General features: G+C 43.4%; 1 protein-coding gene across 2 annotated transcripts in view; it reads left to right on the top strand.

The window, feature by feature from the left end:
• The first annotated feature begins 7,038 nt into the window (after nucleotides 1–7,038).
• The window catches only part of SI (sucrase-isomaltase), a 360,959-nt gene continuing 347,733 nt past the window's right edge, over nucleotides 7,039–20,264 (top strand). Inside the window, exon 1 of one of the 2 annotated variants that reach the window (XM_044289835.1) lies at nucleotides 7,039–7,122. The gene's annotated coding sequence lies outside the window, so the exon portion shown is untranslated. The remainder of the gene's footprint in view (nucleotides 7,123–20,264) is intronic. The other variant, XM_044289836.1, reaches the window with a different exon arrangement.

Raw genomic sequence — 20,264 nt, 5'->3', positions numbered from 1 at the left:
CATGGGACAAAGTGCATAACGCACTTCGCCACATCTTTGGGCGATTTGCGCTTTGCACATTGACCCATGGGGAAGGAGAGGTTTGTTCTATAAAGGTAAAAAAAAAAAAAAAAAAAAAAAAACACACCAGTAAGCAAACACGTTAATGTTCAGTTAAAAAAGTTAAAGTTTATATGTTCTGTTGCAAAGTTAATAAAATTATTGCGTTGCGGCCTGGTTTTTTCTTTTTTTTTTTTTTTTCTTTTTTTACCTTCCAGGTGGACCAACCGATTGACTAGCTGCAGCACCGATGTGCATTCTGACAGAAGCATTGCGCTGCTGTCAGATTACACGCAAGTCGGTGTATGCGGCGCTGCAAGACGGGATTTTCTCCTCTGCAGTGACAGATACGTTTGCCAAGGCATACGAGCTGAGGAGGAGGCGGCGTTCCTATGCTTTGGCAAGCACTTTGTATATATATATATAAAAAAAAATAAAAAAAAATCCCGGCAATGATTTATTCATCCACATCGATTGATGTGAATGGAGAAATCTGGTTTGCCAGGGCATACGAGCTAAGTGGGTATGGATGTAGGGCGGAGCTCCTATGTCCTGGCAGACGCCTTTCCCCTCCATTTTTTTTTTTTGGCAGAGATTTTTTCATCCACATTAATCGATGCGAATGAAGAAATCTGTGCCGTTCATTTTTTTCTTTCAGCCCAGAGGCTGAACGGAAAAAAAAACGAATTATCTGTATGCTCAATATAAGGAGAATAGCAGAAACTCCTAATGCTGGCCATACATGTAATGATTGCGGAGACCCTCAAATGCCAGGGCAGTACAAACACCCCACAACTGACCCCATTTTGGAAAGAAGTCCATGATAGATTTAAATTTTTGTCCTAAGTTAGGCTACTTTCACACTAGCGTTCGGGGCTCCGCTTGTGAGTTCCGTTTGAAGGCTCTCACAAGCGGCCCCGAACGGATCCGTACAGCCCCAATGCATTCTGAGTGGATGCGGATCTGCTCAGAATGCATCAGTTTGGCACCGTTTGGCCTCCGCTCCGCTCAGCAGGCGGACACCTGAAAAAAAAAACACACCAGTAAGCAAACACGTTAATGTTCAGTTAAAAAAGTTAAAGTTTATATGTTCTGTTGCAAAGTTAATAAAATTATTGCGTTGCGGCCTGGTTTTTTCTTTTTTTTTTTTTTTTCTTTTTTTACCTTCCAGGTGGACCAACCGATTGACTAGCTGCAGCACCGATGTGCATTCTGACAGAAGCATTGCGCTGCTGTCAGATTACACGCAAGTCGGTGTATGCGGCGCTGCAAGACGGGATTTTCTCCTCTGCAGTGACAGATACGTTTGCCAAGGCATACGAGCTGAGGAGGAGGCGGCGTTCCTATGCTTTGGCAAGCACTTTGTATATATATATATAAAAAAAAATAAAAAAAAATCCCGGCAATGATTTATTCATCCACATCGATTGATGTGAATGGAGAAATCTGGTTTGCCAGGGCATACGAGCTAAGTGGGTATGGATGTAGGGCGGAGCTCCTATGTCCTGGCAGACGCCTTTCCCCTCCATTTTTTTTTTTTGGCAGAGATTTTTTCATCCACATTAATCGATGCGAATGAAGAAATCTGTGCCGTTCATTTTTTTCTTTCAGCCCAGAGGCTGAACGGAAAAAAAAACGAATTACCTGTATGCTCAATATAAGGAGAATAGCAGAAACTCCTAATGCTGGCCATACATGTAATGATTGCGGAGACCCTCAAATGCCAGGGCAGTACAAACACCCCACAACTGACCCCATTTTGGAAAGAAGTCCATGATAGATTTAAATTTTTGTCCTAAGTTAGGCTACTTTCACACTAGCGTTCGGGGCTCCGCTTGTGATTTCCGTTTGAAGGCTCTCACAAGCGGCCCCGAACGGATCCGTACAGCCCCAATGCATTCTGAGTGGATGCGGATCTGCTCAGAATGCATCAGTTTGGCACCGTTTGGCCTCCGCTCCGCTCAGCAGGCGGACACCTGAACGCTGCTTGCAGCGTTTTCGTGTCCGCCTGGCCGTGCGGAGCCAAACGGATCCGTCCAGACTTACAATGCAAGTCAATGGGGACGGATCCGTTTGACGTTGACACAATATGGTGCAATTTCAAACGGATCCGTCCCCCATTGACTTTCAATGCAAAGTCAGGAGTCCCCATCAGATCGGAGTTTTCTCCGATCCGATGGTATATTTTAACTTGAAGCGTCCCCATCACCATGGGAACGCCTCTATGTTAGAATATACCATCGGATTTGAGTTACATCGTAAACCTCAGATCCGACAGTATATTCTAACACAGAGGCGTTCCCATGGTGATGGGGACGCTTCATGTTAGAATATACTGAGAACTGTGTACAGACCCCCCCTCCTCCTGTAATTAACTTATTGGTGGCCAGTGCGGGCCCCCCTCCCTCCCCAGTATTAAATATTACCAGAGCGGCGGCCTCCCCCTCCCTCCCTCCCTCCCCAGTATTAAATATGACCAGTGCGGCCTCCCCCTCCCTCCCCAGTATTAAATATTACCAGTGCGGCGGCCTCCCCCTCCCTCCCTCCCTCCCTCCCCAGTATTAAATATGACCAGTGCGGCCTCCCCCTCCCTCCCCAGTATTAAATATTACCAGTGCGGCGGCCTCCCCCTCCCTCCCTCCCAAGTATTAAATATGATCAGTGCGGCCTCCCCCTCCCTCCCTCCCCAGTATTAAATATTACCAGTGCGGCCCCCTCCCTCTATATTTATTGGTGGCCGGGCCAGTGCGGATTCCAAGTATTGTGAGCAGTGCGGCCTCCCCTCTCCCCCCCCTAATTAAAGTCACCCCCCCCATCATTGGTGGCAGCGGAGAGTACCGATCGGAGTCCCAGTTTAAATCGCTGGGGCTCCGATCGGTTACCATGGCAACCAAGACGCTATTGCAGTCTTGGCTGCCATGGTTACTTGGCAATAAATACAAGCATTATACTTACCTGAAGAGCTGCGATGTCTGACCGGCCGGGCGCTCCTCCTACTGGTAAGTGACAGGTCTGTGCTATAGGCAATGCGCCGCACAGACCTTTCACTTACCAGTAGGAGGAGCTCCCGGCCGGTCAGACATCGCAGCTCTTCAGGTAAGTATAATGCTTGTATTTATTGCCAAGTAACCATGGCAGCCAAGACTGCAATAGCGTCTTGGTTGCCATGGTAACCGATCGGAGCCCCAGCGATTTAAACTGGGACTCCGATCGGTACTCTCCGCTGCCACCAATGATGGGGGGGGGGGGTGATTTTAATTAGGGGGGGAGAGGGGAGGCCGCACTGCTCACAATACTTGGAATCCGCACTGGCCCGGCCACCAATAAATATAGAGGGAGGGGGCCTCACTGGTCATATTTAATACTGGGGAGGGAGGGAGGGGGAGGCCGCACGGGTCATATTTAATACTGGGGAGGGAGGGGGGGCCGCACTGGCCACCAATAAGTTAAATACAGGAGGGGGGGGGTCTGCCCCCTGCTGCCTGGCAGCATCTGCCAGGCAGCAGGGGGCAGTCGTGTACACAGTTCTCAGTATATTCTAACATGAAGCGTCCCCATCACCATGGGAACGCTTCTGTGTTTAGAATATACTGTCGGATCTGAGTTTTCCGAAGTGAAAAATCAGATCTGAAATAAACAGTTATGCAAACGGATCCGTTCTGAACGGATGCAAGCGTTTGCATTATAGGAGCGGATCTGTCTGTGCAGACACCAGACGGATCCGCTCCTAACGCAAGTGTGAAAGTAGCCTTAGCGGAAAGTGAGACTTTGTGAGAAAAAAAATAAATAAAAAATTTCCGCTAACTTATGCAAAAAAATAATAATTTCTATGAACTTGCCACAGGCCCCTCATTGGATACCTTGGGGTGTCTTCTTTCCAAAGTGGGATCACATGTGGGGTATTTATACTGCCCTGGCTTTTTAGGGGCCCTAAAGCATGAGAAGAAGTCTGGGATCCAAATGTCTAAAAATGCCCTCCTAAAAGGAATTTGGGCCCCTTTGCGCATCTAGGCTGCAAAAAAGTGTCACACATCTGGTATCGCCGTACTCAGGAGAAGTTGGGGAATGTGTTTTGGGGTGTCATTTTACATATACCCATGCTGGGTGAGATAAACATCTTGATCAAATGCCAACTTTGTATAAAAAAATTGGAAAAGTTGTCTTTTGCCAGGATATTTCTCTCACCCAGCATAGGTATATGTAAAATGACACCCCAAAACACATTCCCCAACTTCTCCTGAGTACGGCGATACCAGATGTGTGACACTTTTTTGCAGACAAGGTGGGCAAAGGGGCACATATTCCAAAGTGCACCTTTCGGATTTCGCAGGCCATTTTTTACACATTTTGATTGCAAAGTACTTCTCACACATTTGGGCCCCTAAATTGCCAGGGCAGTATAACTACCCCACAAGTGACCCCATTTTGGAAAGAAGACACCCCAAGGTATTCCGTGAGGGGCATGGTGAGTTCCTAGAATTTTTTATTTTTTGTCGCAAGTTAGTGGAATATGAGACTTTGTAAGAAAAAATAAAAAAAATAAAATCATCATCATTTTCCGCTAACTTGTGACAAAAAATAAAAAGTTCTATGAACTCACTATGCCCATCAGCGAATACCTTAGGGTGTCTACTTTCCGAAATGGGGTCATTTGTGGGGGTTTTCTACTGTTTGGGCATTGTAGAACCTCAGGAATCATGACAGGTGCTCAGAAAGTCAGAGCTGTTTCAAAAAGCGGAAATTCACATTTTTGTACCATAGTTTGTAAATGCTATAACTTTTACCCAAACCATTTTTTTTTTGCCCAAACATTTTTTTTTATCAAAGACATGTAGAACAATAAATTTGGCGAAAAATTTATATATGGATGTCGTTTTTTTTGCAAAATTTTACAGCTGAAAGTGAAAAATGTCATTTTTTTGCAAAAAAATCGTTACATTTTGATTAATAACAAAAAAAGTAAAAATGCCAGCAGCAATGAAATACCACCAAATGAAAGCTCTATTAGTGAGAAGAAAAGGAGGTAAAATTCATTTGTATGGTAAGTTGCATGACCGAGCGATAAACGGTGAAAGTAGTGTAGTGCCGAAGTGTAAAAAGTGCTCTGGTCATGAAGGGGGTTTCACCTAGCGGGGCTGAAGTGGTTAACAAACCTTCGGTGTGCTCCTAGATGGGAAAAACCCAGGCACTCAGCATATAAACAGATATGATACAAAAATGTATATGCAAAAATGTATCTTTATTGAAATCGATAAAATAAATAAAAAGATGCATAAATTGGCAAAGGCAGACACAACCACATGGAGAGTGCACAAAACACGTTGGGACATCAAGTTATAGCATTGCAAGTAGTGGAAAAGGTGGGATGGAAAAACAAGTATAAATAAATACAAAATCAAACCATGTGGCCCCCCCACCTAGATAAAAAAAAAACATGATTCACAACATATACACAATACAGACCCGGCTAGTGGCACCTCCTAGAGACACGTGTTTCGCGTCACCATCTTGGTGTGGCCTCATCTGGTATATGCAGTTTGGTTCTGGGCACCAGTCGATAGAAAGGATTTCCTGGAGCTGGAAAAAGTGCAAAGAAGAGCAACTAAACTGATAAGGGGCATGGAGGGTCTTAGTTATGAAGAAAGAATAAAATAATTAAATTTCTTCATACTTGAGAAGAGACATCTAAGGGGGGGACATGATTAAGCTATACAAATATATAAATGGGCCATACAAAAAAATATTGTGAAAATCTGTTCAGTGTAAAATGCCCTCAAAAGACAATGGGGCAATGCTTCCGACTGGGGAAGAAAAGGTTCAATGTCCAGAAGAGTCAAAGCTTCTTTACTGTAAGAACTGTGAATCTGTGGAATACACTTCCTCAGGACGTGGTCACAGCAGGGACATTGGGCATTTTTAAAAAGGGTTTAGGCTAGTTGCAGACTAACATCAGAGATCAAGCTGGACCTCAGCACACTCTGGCATTGCTGGAAGTTGGTAAGGCTCCGTACTGCCCCATTCATTGTAATTCACTGAAATGGGGACCAGTGGAGATCCAGCCGCACTTTGGCAAATATGCAGAGAATCGGCCGGAAGAAAACTGCTGCGTGCAGTGGTTTTCTTCTGGCTGATTGTGAATGGGGCCAGACGGAGCCTTACATACCTACCATCTGGCAATGCTGGAGTGCGCAGATGTCCGGCAGGTCAGTGCCAGAACATCCTGCTGGACCTCTGACACTAGTCTTCAACTATCCTTGGATGAATTGTTAAAAGTAAATAACATAAATGCTTACAAAAAGTCTGGGTCTTACTCCCTTTTTGTAAAATTCACATTCCCACCAATGCCTTGTTTGAACTTGATTGATTTATGTCATTTTTCAATTGTATTAACTATGTAACTAAAAGTATGAGTGGTACAGGTACAAAGCAAATTACAAAAGCCACCCATGAAAGCCTTCGAGTCCCTTAGTATTAAAGTGACAGGTCATCCCCAGAGAAGCCTTTGAAAGAGAAATATACTTAAGTCTGTTGGCGATAACCATGCACATCCTCGAGTCCTTGTTATACATAATGGAATGGAGGAAGCATTAAAATCAGTCTGTCAGTAACAGATCTACACAGTTAAGTGAATTGTCCCCGAGTGATAAAGGCGGCTGTAAAATAGTAATGTCAGCCCTGATTTTTTGCATAGAAACCAGCTGTGTATGCCGTAAAGGAATATTGTAAGGGGAAATCTGAAAGATAACATCTGTTTTTGCTTCCTGTCCATTGAAAGCAGAGCATTTTATTGATTTATTTTGCATGCGTTTTTTTTCTTTTAGACTAAACTCTTTATGAATAAACAGGGGAATTTTTTTTTTTTTTCTTGCCCCTGTGTCAATATGATTTTACTTATAAGCTTTTCCCAGGAAGAACGATTTGTTAATCACAATGACTGTGATTACTGTATAGCGAACGTGTGTTTGGATGCTTACATCACTTCCTTTGACTTTTGCTGGCGTGATTCCCTGCCTCGTAAAATAATCACTCTTGCAGATGTGCTGACTGTGAAGTTGCAACTGAATTTCTTGCTGTAACAAACCAGTGAGTACCTGACTGAGAATCTCTAAATCTCTGAATTACACCTCTTTTGTCTGCTTTACTTTTGGCACATAGCACCTTCACCCGTAGGAACATGCATAGTCTAGGTAAAGTTAAGCAATTTTTTGTATTTCTTACATCGCTAGGAGCTAATCAACAGCATCTATTAAAATTCAGCTTGTAACGTGAAACCTTTCTTGAAGTTTCATTAACCATGTATCTAGGAGGCATCAGTCCATTACTACTGGAAAGTGTTACTTACCATATTTCATTTTCTATTCCAATTAATATTCTTTACAAAGGTGTTTATTCACAATTAGCTTATTTTTTTAAGGAGCAAGACATATTACTAAAGCAGCGGCATAGAAGTGCTTTCTGGGTAATTTGTAGAAAGATTTAGAAAAATGGCCTGGATGCTTTTCTTCAGTTTGCAGTACAAGCTATGTGCACGGTGTTGCTGAGATGGGTTGGTGATCCAGGGGCTTATTCTTCTGAGAGTCTAGAAGGGAGTTTCTCCCTCACATGAGTTGGATTGGCTTCTGGCTGAAGAGGATTTACACATTGTGGATTTTACCACCACGCTCCAGAAAAATGTGCATGAGTTACCAACATAATTTGCCTTGGATTCTACAGGTTACATTGCAATGAGTGAAACCCTCTTGCAAACAGGTTTCAAAATGTGAAGCCTGCACTAAAATCCATGTGTATCTACAATTTGTGAATTTTTAAATCCTCATTTTCATGTGTTGGAACATGATTGTTTGCTACACCTTCCTCTAATTTTTATCATGCATTTGGTGCATTTTGCGAAAACAATTGGTCCCATAAAAAATGTTTTCTGGGAATGATTTAAAATGGTTGTCAGCAACCTGTCCTAGAGCTGCCTAGGAGGGGGGGGGGGGGGTGAGGGTGAGGGAACAGGGCCCAACTAAACTGTGATAACACAACCGATTATAGTCTGTCAGACTATGGTAATGTCTAATTTGCTAGACCCTATAGATCCAAAAGAATATATTAACAAATAGTGGGTAGCTTATTTAAGTTAAAACTTAACATTTAATAATGTATTGAAGATAAAATTGTAGGCCCTTTATTTTCAAACACTAGGTTTTGTAACCACTCCTAATAGATGGCGGAGATGGGAGAGGACCGTATATAGGGACAGCAAAAAAATGATGACAGGCAGGATGAAATGTACGTAAGTACTAAGACAGAAAGATACAGTGATGGGTCGAAACCCTAAGCAGCCCTGTCAATCTCTCTTCGTCACCCTAGCTGATGCTCTGACCCTAATGTCACCCTCCCTGAATGTGGACTGCCCAGCTTTGCCCAAAAGACAGAAATCGGTCCTATTGGTGATAGGCCAAATGGGTTGCAAAGAGGACATAAAGACTGGTTTAAGATGTGCAATGAGTGGGGTCCGGTGTAGGTGTCCTATGAGTGTAGGGCACCCACGACGCGACACTCGATCTTACTCACACACATATCCATCAATGTAAATATATATGTCTGTGTATATATATATTATTTATATAAATCATCGGTTGCGTTGTCCCGACGATATATGCATACACATACATATATTAACAAAAGATCACAATGTCCCAACGCGTTTCCTCAATGACTAACTAAACTGCTCTACAATAAATGTCAATCATGTGATCCTGCCTACGATATTCCATCATGGCTGAGCAGCCTGACAGGAACGTTCACCAATATGTAGTATATGCAAGTTCCAGAGCAAAGTGTGTCGGAAGGTTCCCCTAGGCAGCTCTGCCGTGGAGGCAACCAGTCCTAACATTCTAGGACAGGATGCTGGCAGCCATTTTAATTCATTCCTGGAGAACCCCTATATGAATAGAAGCCATTGACAGCAATGCTAGATTTAATGTATCCCTATGATGGAATAGGGTAATATATTACCATGGTAACAGTAGAAGAAAGCACATAAAGAGGTCACCGTGCTGAGATAGGATGTTGTAAACCTGCTATGTAAGCTGTGCAAGCAAACAGGGTACCTCATCCCACAAAATCAGTAAAGCAATATACTCAGTAAGTAAATGCAGATGATCAGGTTATATAATTCACATGCTTTTCTCAAGGCACCAATGTTTAAATATTGGCAGGAGAAAAGTATGGGGTAATCCCACGTCCCTGAAATTAAATTAATTGATAGATGGCATTTTGCTGTCACCAATAAGTGTTAGATGGCTCTAATTATGACTTCTGTACCTTGTAAAACTAGCTGAATGGAGTTATGTTTTTATAGCATCTTACATGTTAGTTTTAGAATAGAAATTCTTCTGCAGTCCCTACCCTCTACCCTGTATAACAATACCATTGATTACCTAAAGAGTTAATAAAGACCTGTTCCCTCTCCAGACATGGCTGTTGTAGTGATTACTTGCATCCCCCTTGCACTAACAATTCTCGAGCATCTGCTATTACAACTCTATATTGTTCCATCCCTTTATTATTCCTGCTAGAAGTTTAAGAATGAATTACTAGCACTGTGTCGGACCCCCGCCGATCAGAAGAAGATGATCTATCCAGAGGATAGATAATCAGTTAAATGAAAGTGCAGAAGCCCTTTAATGTAACTGATCCCCTCTGAGTTGCTGTACTAAGACCAGCCACAACTAAATGCATGGCGATGTGCCTATTTGGAAAACAATAAAGGGGATGTGGCACTCTTTGGACCACCACAACTCCTTTATTCAACTGATTAATGGAGATACCAGGAGCTGGAGCCCACCAGACATATGTTATATAGGCCATTGTGAGGATGTGACCTCTTCAATAAGAGCAGTTTACCAGTTGAATTTTTGTTGAATTACTGATTAAAAACATGGCTCATAATTTGGTCAATTAAACAATTGAAAAGTGTATGTCATGCTTGACTAATTTTGAGAAGGGACAACAAGGAGATTCTAAAGAGATGCTAAATAGGTTAAATTATGCAGAAACAAGTTGAGGTCAGGAGAAGTCATCTGTGTAGGGATGAGAAAAAAAGGGAAGAGAACGACTCCAGCCTGAGGAGACATCATCTATAATTCACTGAGTGGGGACCTAAATGGAATTATTAATTGTGTTTTGTTATGTGTGTGATTCACTAGATCCCACCCCCCCCCCCCCCAATATCCTCTCCTGCCGCCGCTAACCCCCCCCCCCCCCCCTCTCTGGACCTTGCGAAACTTGGCCTCCATGAAACCGGTCCCTGGTACAAAAAAGGTTAGGAACCACCAAAGATGGATATTTCAGCAGCACAGGAAAGACTTTCAACTGTTCTGGGAGTCTGGCAGGCCTTTCCATGACAATAGTGGTGTATACCAGGTCTGACAGCATGTTACTAGGTCTGACAGGAGGCCTGAGGTTTTTTTTTTGGTCAGGAAACATTGCGAACAGTCTTTTCTTGAAGAACATGTGAGACACATATAAGTCTGTTGTCCTTATCACAAAGAAGACTGCCTCAAAAATTGCAAACTGGCCATTTTCTTTCATGTGATAATTTATACTCTGATGCTGAATCTATAATAAACTTGCATCTGAATATTTTCCTTGGAGGGCCATCCCTTACTCTTTTCAGACTTTATTGTCTATTTAAAAGTAGAACTGAGGAAAGAGGTTGATTTGAATTTTTATAATTTTGTATTATTTTACACACATTTATTTTATTTTATTTTATATTATTTTAATGTTTACTCCTCTTAGTGGACTTGAGCATGTGATCCTTGGATTGCTTATAAAAAAGACTACAGAAATATATTAATGCAGTCTATGGGACTTTTCCAAGCTTTCTATTAAGCCCTGCCACAGGCAAATTCTATGGCAGATCTGTTAGCCTTCACAGGGCCTCATGCTGCTATTGCAACCGATCATAACTTCGCAATTTTGCCATAGATGGTCTGAGATGTATTATGAAGATGGCACCAACCACACATGGAGAGGGTTCAGCTCATGAGCTAGCTCCATACTTCCCTTACACTCAAGTGATATGTTGTTAAGTAATTTTTTTTAAAGGATTAAAAATGTTGCATTCTCTTCCCTTTTATACCCTTCCAGGGGCAGACATAGCGCCTGTTCAGCTGGTTCGGCTGCACAGGTGCCCAGCATGGGAGGGGAGTCCATTCCAAACTGCAACTTCAGGGCCAAGGTAAAAGAGTGCTTCTATTGTGGAAGCACTCATCTCTCTATATTCAACTGTATCGCCATCCTAAGGACAGCTATACAGATGGTTGCTGCCTTGGGGCAGGGCAGAGGCTTTTCCCTTCCCCGTTCCTCTTATAGACCTGTGGCCTAGTGCCTGTAGCCTATCTAAGTACGGTGCAGGTGGTGCAATGATGAAATTGCGCTGTCTGAGCCGGGCAGTGTACAGCACTGAACTGAAAGCAACATGGAGGTAAGTATATGTGTTTTAATCATTTACACTATGCTGTTATCCTGTATGGGAAAGGGGGGAGAAGAACACTATGGGGACATCTGCTGGAGGCCCTATATACTGACCCACATATTGGTGGAGCATTTTATAGGGGTATTTCATACTGGCACACATTATGGGGGCATTATGGAGAAGTGGGGGAGAGAAGCACTATGGGGGCATCTACTGGGGGGAATTATATATTGGAATTATAAACTTGCACAAATTATGGGGACACTATGGAGAAGTGGGGAAGAGGAGCACTATGAAGGCATCTACTGGGGGGCATTATATATTGACACTATACAGGCAAACATTATGGGCGGCACTATGGAGAAGTGTGAGAGAGCAGCACTATGGGGGCATCTACTGGGTGAGCAATATATAGGGGCATTTTATAGTGGCACACATTATGGGGCACTATGGAGAAGTGGGGTATAGGAGCAGTATGGGGGCATCTACTGGTGGAGCATTACATAAGGGCATTTTATACTGGCACATATTATGGGGGCACTATAGAGAAGTGGGGGAGAGGAGCACTATGTGGGGATTCTACTGGGGGCTATCACGACCGGCGTGCCGATCACATACGTGATGCAAAGGGAAGGAAAAGGGAAGGCCCTGTCCAAGGAAGAGAGAAAGGTGGTGACGCCTAACTCACCTTGAGGGCGGCACCTGACTACCCTAAAGTCCCTAGACGGGTTTCTCACCCGTACGCCAATCACGTGCCTAAACCCTGGCTTTCCCTAAGATGAGCCCTAAGTAGTGAATAGGGCGGTGGGGACACTAGTCCTCATCACTAACACTAATGGAAAACAATAAGGAGAGGACAGACAATACAGACAAAACATATAATATCAGGCAACAACAGCGGACAACAAAAGCCCAACAGGGATCCGGAGGGTAGCACTCTGGAACAACAACCAGGGATCACAGCTCCAGTGGGTCAGTATAGAAGTCCAGGCAGGAAGCTCTATATCTGGCAACCAGAGAAGTGGGAGGGAGAATATAAGGAGGTTGGGAGTGACGGTCAAGAAACAGCTGAGGAGAAGAAGCTACGGATCCCTGAGTGAGATAAAAAGGATTGCAAGACAAACACAGAAAGCTATCATTAAGAAACAGCGCAATCTTTTGACAAAGAGCGCACAGCCACCCGCTGCAACTTCCTGACCCTGGGTATAACGGAGTCAGACGTGGCTCTTGACACCCACGTGACAGGGGCATTGTATAGGAGCATTTTATACTGGCATGCTATATGTGTATCATGGGGTGGGGATCATCACTATAGAGACATTTCATACTGGAACACATTTTGGGGGCACTATGGGAATGGGGGGAGCACTATGGGGGGTATCTACTACTATATTGGAGTATTTTATATTGGCCCAAATTATACGGACATTAGCTAAACTAGGGGCACTAAGAAAGGGTTTTATTTGTACAGGCACACAGTAGGGGAATTGGCACACATTATGAGGGCACTATGGAGATATTGGCTTTACTGGGGGCACTAAGAAGAGGTATTTTTTTAAGTGGGCATTTTGTTTACATTATTAGTGTCATGGACACTATTTGCTGGTTGCAGTTATTTTTTAGAGCACTGTATGCCAATAATTATTGAAGATCCACTATCTGTGTGGTAGTATTATATTCAGGGGTTTATCTGTTTCTGCAGTATTGTATTGGGGAGCACAGCAAGCTGAGTATTGGGGTGCTTGATAGGATGTAGAGAAGGTGGGGAGGATGATAGAAAAGTAGGAAGCTAAGATGTCTGTTTGTAAAACTCTGCAGAGACGAGAGATGGATGCAATAAATCACCATGGTGGTCTGGTCTGAATGGAGAAGATGAGGAAAGAGAACATTCACATCAAAGAAGACATCATTGGATGTAAGAGGTATGTGGTGCTGTGTTAGGCTACTTTCATATCGGTGTTAGAAATTCACCGGAACCGGCTCTCCTGGATGTAGACAAAATGCCCATGGAGACCATTAACTATAATGGGGTCCGTCAGAGATCTGGACACAATCTGGCAATCTGTATGCTACAGCTTGTGTCCAGCCTATTCCTTGCATTCTCTGCTGGATCAGGTGGCCAGATCGCAGTGCAGCAGGGTGAAAGTAGCCTTACCCTGTATGTTTTGTATTGCTGTTTGTAATGTTAGAAGGGGCTAGGTTAGGCAGAGAATTTGGTATTGGGGGAGTCACTTTCTTTACACAGGGCCCCTCTGCTGTCTGTGTCTGCCCCTGTGCCCTACAACTATCGGTTCATTGTTGGGGGCCTCAATCTAACAGACAATAACTCTGGTTATGGCTGACCATATGGTCATAAGTACATATCTCCTGTAGTGATTCCTGAACAGGGACATTTATTTTGATTTCTCTTATATTGAAAGGGGTGTCTTTCATAAGACAACTCCTGAAAGTATTACAGTGGAAAAGGACATAATGTTGCTGTAAGTACTTGAAATGGATTTAAAAAAACATGCAGGAATGTATAATATCGTGTTTGTTCACTTTTCAGTTGTTTCGTAGAAAACCTTATTACTGAGGTGATACACTCAATGTTAATTTAGCCAAGACTGTATTACATTATTAAAAGGCAACTGAAAGTATTGTAATCAGTCTGTTTGTTTGCATTAGCTGAGCTTTTAAGATTACTTAGTACATTAATTTTCTGGATGCATAATTGCAGAAATACTAGCTTTGCAACTGAGAAGCTATTACGTGCGGATGACAAAACATTTCCACTTCATAACTTATTTTCATTTGAATATTTCTAAAAATCGAAAGATCAATGAATTGATAGTGAACTAATCGGATTCATTATGCATTTCACAAAAATGTATCTGCCTAAAAAATATGTCTTGCCAAACGAGTCCAAAATTGTTGCAATTTGTTTCAGATGAATCAGGCAAAAAGGGTTGGCAGGGAAAATGACAGGAAGGATGAAATTGATGAATCATGTGACTCTACATTCATCAGGGTTTTGCCATAATTGGTAGTGTTAGTCGAGCACCAAACACCTCGGGATGCTCAGGTGCTCTACCGAGCACCCGAGCACGATAGAAGACAATGGGAGACAACGAGCATTAAACCAGGCACACACTGCTCTGAAGAGGGGAGGTTGTCTGGTTTATAGGAAAAGGTCAGAAATTGATGGAAACACCACTGAAATGGTTCGGGAACAGCATGGGGATGATGTCTGGATGCATCTTGAACTCCCAGGTTGCTGCTGGGAACGATGCTGTCCGAGTAGAACGCCACTTTTACAGACTGACAATAATACGCACAAAACCGAAGATAACATAAATTATTATTTTTTTTGAAAAATTGTTTATTTTTATTTTAGGAAAAATTGTTTATTTTTATTTTTAGGAAAAATTGTTTATTTTTATTTTTAGGAAAAATTGTTAGGAAACATTCTTTCCTGTATATTTACTTGTATATAAAGTGCAAGTGCTGCCAAAAATTACAAGGAAGAGGCACTCCGATACAACCTGTATATCACATAAAGGAGGGCCTCATTCACATTGTGGTACAATTGTTCAGGTCGTGGGACTCCTACTCTCATAAAGCCTATGCACATAAAGGAGGGCATCATACACAGCCTTGAAAAGTTATGATTGATGGCCTGCTGGTGACCCTGATGGGCCTGCTGCCGAGCTGACCATGTAAAACATTTTGTGGGCGAGGGCCTGCTGCTGGGCTGACCATCTAAAAATGTAGGGGTGAGGGTCCGCTGATGAGCTGACCCTCTAAAACATTATGGTTGAGGGCCTGCCTGCTGGTGACCCTCAAAAACATTATGGTTAAGGGCCTGATGGTGACCCTCAAAAACATTATGGGTGAGAGCATGCTGGTGACCCTCTAAAACATTATGGGTGAGGGCCCACTCCTGAGCTGACTCTCTAAAACATTAGGAGCGAGGGAAGCCTAATAAGCATGTTGATATAATGAAGGAGGACGACGACAAAAGGAAGATGGAACCATATACCTTTTTAGTGGTGTAAGGGGTGCATGGGAATTTAGTGTATTCAATACACCATAAAATACACATTTAGAGTGCCTTTATGTCCATCTGCTGTCCTCTGGTGGAGTAGAGAAGTCATAGGCAATCCAGGCCTTGTTCATTTTTATAAGAGTTAACCGGTCAGCATTTTTAGTTGACACGCGGATGTGCTTATCAGTTATTATGCCCCCTAGTAGCACTAAATACACGCTCTGACAAAACGCTGGCGGTGGGGCAGGCCAGCACCTCCAAGGCATAGAGCGCCAGTTAGTGCCACGTGTCCAGCTTCTTGAACACTCAATATTTGAAAGGCACAGAGGGATCACTGAGGATGCTGACACGGTCTGCTATGTACTCCTTCACCATCTTCCAAAATGTTTCCCTCCTTGTGACACTAGGTCACGCATCAGTTTGAGGGTGCTGGCGGGGTGTCATAAAACTGTCCCAGGCCTTAGGGAGTGTTGCCCTGCCTCTGTTGGAACTGCTGTGCGTTCCCTCATCTCCTCTCCTTGGTTGGCCAAGGAACTACATACTCTGCAGCCAGCGTTGTCAGATGAATATTTTTGGAGCAATTTTTCCACAAGGACCTTCTGGTATTGCACCATTTTGCACATCCTCTCCATCACAGGAATGAGAGATGAGAAGTTCTCTTTGTAGCAGCGGTCGAGAAGGGTGAACAACCAGTAATCGGTGTTAGCCAAAATACATACAATGTGAGGGTCACAGGAAAGGCAGCCTAACATAAAGTCAGCCATATGTGCCAGAGTCCCAACAGACATGACTTCACTGTCCTCATCAGGAGGATGACTCTCAATCTCCTCCTCCTATTTCTCCTCTTCGACCCATCCACGCTGAACAGATGGAATAAAACTTCCAAGGGTACTACCCTCTATGTTGATTAAGTTGTGTAAAACTTCACACAGGTCAGACATCAATGCCCACTCGTCACTTGTGAAGAGCGGAAGCTGACTGAAAAGGCGACGACCATGTTGCAGCTGGCATTCCACTACTGCCCTCTGCTGCTCACAAATCCTGGCCAACATGTGGAACGTTGAGTCCAGCGCATGCTCACCACACACAACAGTCGGTGAGCTGGCAATTGCAAGCACTGCTGCAGCATTGCCAGACCGGTATGCGGAAATGGGCATACACACGGCACACCTTCACCAGTAGTTTAGGCAAATTGGGGTAGGTTTTGAGAAACCGATGAACCACTAAGTTTAAGACGTGGAATGTGTGTGAGATTGCCGAGCTCCAAAGCCGCCACCAAGTTATGGCCATTATCAGACACAACCATGCCTAGTTGTATGATGAGTGGCGAGAGCCACAGCTCAGTCTGGTTCCTTATCCCCTGCCACAGCTCTGCGGCGGTGTCTTGTTTGTCACCTAAGCAGATCATTTTAAGCATGGGCTGTTGCAGCTTCCCCACTGCAGTTTTACACTGATTCCAGCTACTGACTGATGGCTGACTGGTGCTGCAAGATGATAATTCAGAGGTGGAACTGGAGGAGGAGGAGGAGAAGGGGGGGGGGGGGTGCAGCCTCTAACGTAGGTGGCGGCAGAAACCCTGATGAATGTAGGGCCCGCAATTGTTGGCGTCCTTGGTGTCGGTAGCACCTGTGCCATCCCAGGGTGCGACTCGCTCCCGGCCTCCACAACATTCACCCAGTGTGCCGTCAGGGAAATGTAGCGTCCATGGCCAAAAGCACTTGTCCATGTGTCATCCGTTAAGTGGACCTTCCCAATTACTGTGTTGGTCAGGGCACGGGTGATGTTACAGGTCACATGCTGGTGTAAGGCTGGTACTGCACACTGTGAAAATATTGACGGCTGGGGACAGAGTACCGCGGTACAGCGCCGCCATCAGGCTGTGGAAAGCCTCAATGTCCACAAGCCTAAATGGCAACATTTCCAGGGCCAGCAATTTGGAAAGGTGCGCATTTAGTGCTATGGTCTGTGGGTGGGTGGCTGGGTGTTTGCGCTTTCACTCATAGGCCTGTGGTATAGACATCTGTATGCAGCGCTGGGACACAAAAGTGGATGTGCTAGCTGATAGTGCTTGTGAAGGTCCAGGTTCATGGCGGGAGATATCAGGGCCTGTGTCTTGGATAGAGGGTTGGCCAGCACATAACACAGGGAAAGAGGAGGCAGTAGTGTGACCCGCAGACACTGGTTGTGGTCCCAGGCGTTCGGCCCACCTATTAGGGTGCTTTAATGCCATGTGGTGGATCATGCTAGTGGTGGTGAGGTTGCTAATGTTCACGCCCCTGCTAATTTTGGTACATCACAGGTTGCAAATGAAAATTATTTTATAGTCCGCACTTTCCTCAAAAAAGTGCCAGACTGTGGAACACCTACCCCTTGGCAAGTGAGATTGCTGCAAGAGGGTGCTCCGGGGAACAGTTGCGGGCCTATTTGGTGTGGCCTGCCTTCTCCCTTTGCCACCCCACTGCCTCTTCCAGCCTGTTGCGGTGATGTGGATCCCTCCCCCTCTGTTACTGCTGTCCTCGCTCTGCTTGCCACCTTCCCAGGTTGGGTCAGTGACTTCATCGCCCAGCACCTCCTTTTCCACTTCCTCACTGTGGTCATCCTCCTGACTTATTGACCTAACAACAACCTCACTTATTGACAACTGTGTCTCATACTCATCATCCACCTCGTGAAACACTAATTGTCGTTCTCCACCGTCATCTTCTTCTGACTGTAGATGCTACAGTGTTTGGGAATCAGGGCACAATATCTTTTCATGTCCCTCTTCATGCATTAGTGTCCTTAAGTACCAGGACATCAGGACATAAGCCATGTATAATTTTCTTTTCATTTCACACATACTTAATACCAGAATTTGTATTGGCCTTTATATATTTGTTTTTTAGAATATTTGTAATATTCTAAAACAAGAATATATAGCAATATAGCGAATATTCCCCAAAAACAAATATAGAGCAATTTAGCTAATATAGTGCTATAATCTTTTTTTTTTCAGATGAACTTCAGATGAGAAAAAAATTACAACTATTATACAAAGAAGATCATAGCACTATATTAGCTATTTTGCTATATATATTCGTTTTTTTGGAATATTCGCTATATTGCTATATGTTCTTCTTTTAGAATATTACGAATATTCAAAAAACAAATATATTCGATATAGGGCTATATATTAGTTTTTTTAGAATATTCATCATTTATCCCATTTAAAGTCATGATTCCTCCCTGCTTCTTGCTTGTGGGCCAATGACTCATTGGCCCACATGCAAGAAGCAGGGAGGAGTCATGTTTTTACTCGGCAATTGAAAAATTTGCAATAAAAAAATCTTGAATATTCAAAATTACAAATATATATAATTATATTCTAAATATTTGTGAATTTTTTAAGTACCTATATTCGCGATAAAAATTCACAATTTGAATATTCGTGATCAACACTAATTGCTATATACCTTCTTCCACCATATACTGATTGAGGGCTGCAATACACCTGCTTCCACTAAATACTGATAGAGGGGTGCCAAATACCTGTTTCCGCCAAATACTGATTGAGGGGTGTTATATACCTATTTCCGCCAAATGCTGATTGAGGGGTGCCATATACCTGTTTCCGCCAAATACTGATTGAGGGGTGCTATATACCTGTTTCTGCCAAATACTGATTGAGGGGTGCCATATACCTTCTTCCACTAAATACTGATTGAGGGTTGCTATTGCTATATACCTTCTTCCACCAAATACTGATTAAGCGCTGCAATACACCTGCTTCCTCAATCAGTATTTTGTGGAAGAAGGTGTATTGCAACCATCAAACAGTATTTAGTGGAAGAAGGTATATAGTAATAGCACCCTTCAATCAGTATTTTAGTGGAAGAAGATGTATGACACCCATCACTCATAATTTGATTTCCGCCAAATACTGATTGAGGGGGTGCTATTGCTATATACCTCTTCCACCAAATACTGATTGAGCGCTGCAATACACCTGCTTCCACAAAATACTGATTGAGGGGTTCTATGTACCTGTTTCCGCCAAATACTGATTGAGGGGTGCCATATACCTTCTTCCACTAAATACTGATTGGGGGCTGCTGATGCTATATACCTTCTTCCACCAAATACTGATTGAGAGCTGTAATACACCTGCTTCTTCAATCAGTATTTTATAGAAGTAGGTGTATTGCACCCCTCAATCAGTATTTAGTGGAAGAAGGTATATAGTAATAGCACCCCTCAATCAGTATTTTAGTGGAAGAAGATATATGACACCAGTCAATCATTATTTGATTCCGCCAAATACTGATTGAGGGGTGCTATTGCTATATACCTCTTCCACCAAATACTGATTGAGCGCTGCAATACACCTGCTTCCACAAAATAATGATTGAGAGGTGCCTTATACCTGTTTCTGACAAATACTGGTTGAGGGGTGCTATATACCTGTTTCTGCCAAGTACTGATTGAGGGGTGCCATATACCTTCTTCCACAAAATGATTGAGGGGTGTCATATATCTTCTTCCACTAACATACTGATTGAGGGGTGCTATTACTATATACCTTCTTCCACCAAATACTGATTGGTGGGTGCCACATAGTATATAAAATGAGAATGCTCGGACTGGGAGAAAACGTCTGTATGTGGGTAAGTAACTGCCTCAAAACAGAGGGTGGTTATTAACGGTACACACTCAGATTGGGTCACTGTCACTAGTGGGGTACCTCAGGGC

This window comes from Bufo gargarizans, chromosome 4 (assembly GCF_014858855.1).
Source record: "Bufo gargarizans isolate SCDJY-AF-19 chromosome 4, ASM1485885v1, whole genome shotgun sequence".
Classification (NCBI taxonomy): Eukaryota; Metazoa; Chordata; class Amphibia; order Anura; family Bufonidae; genus Bufo; species Bufo gargarizans.
The sequence above is the reverse complement of the archived record's forward strand: the minus strand, read 5'-3'. Positions and strand labels throughout refer to the sequence as shown.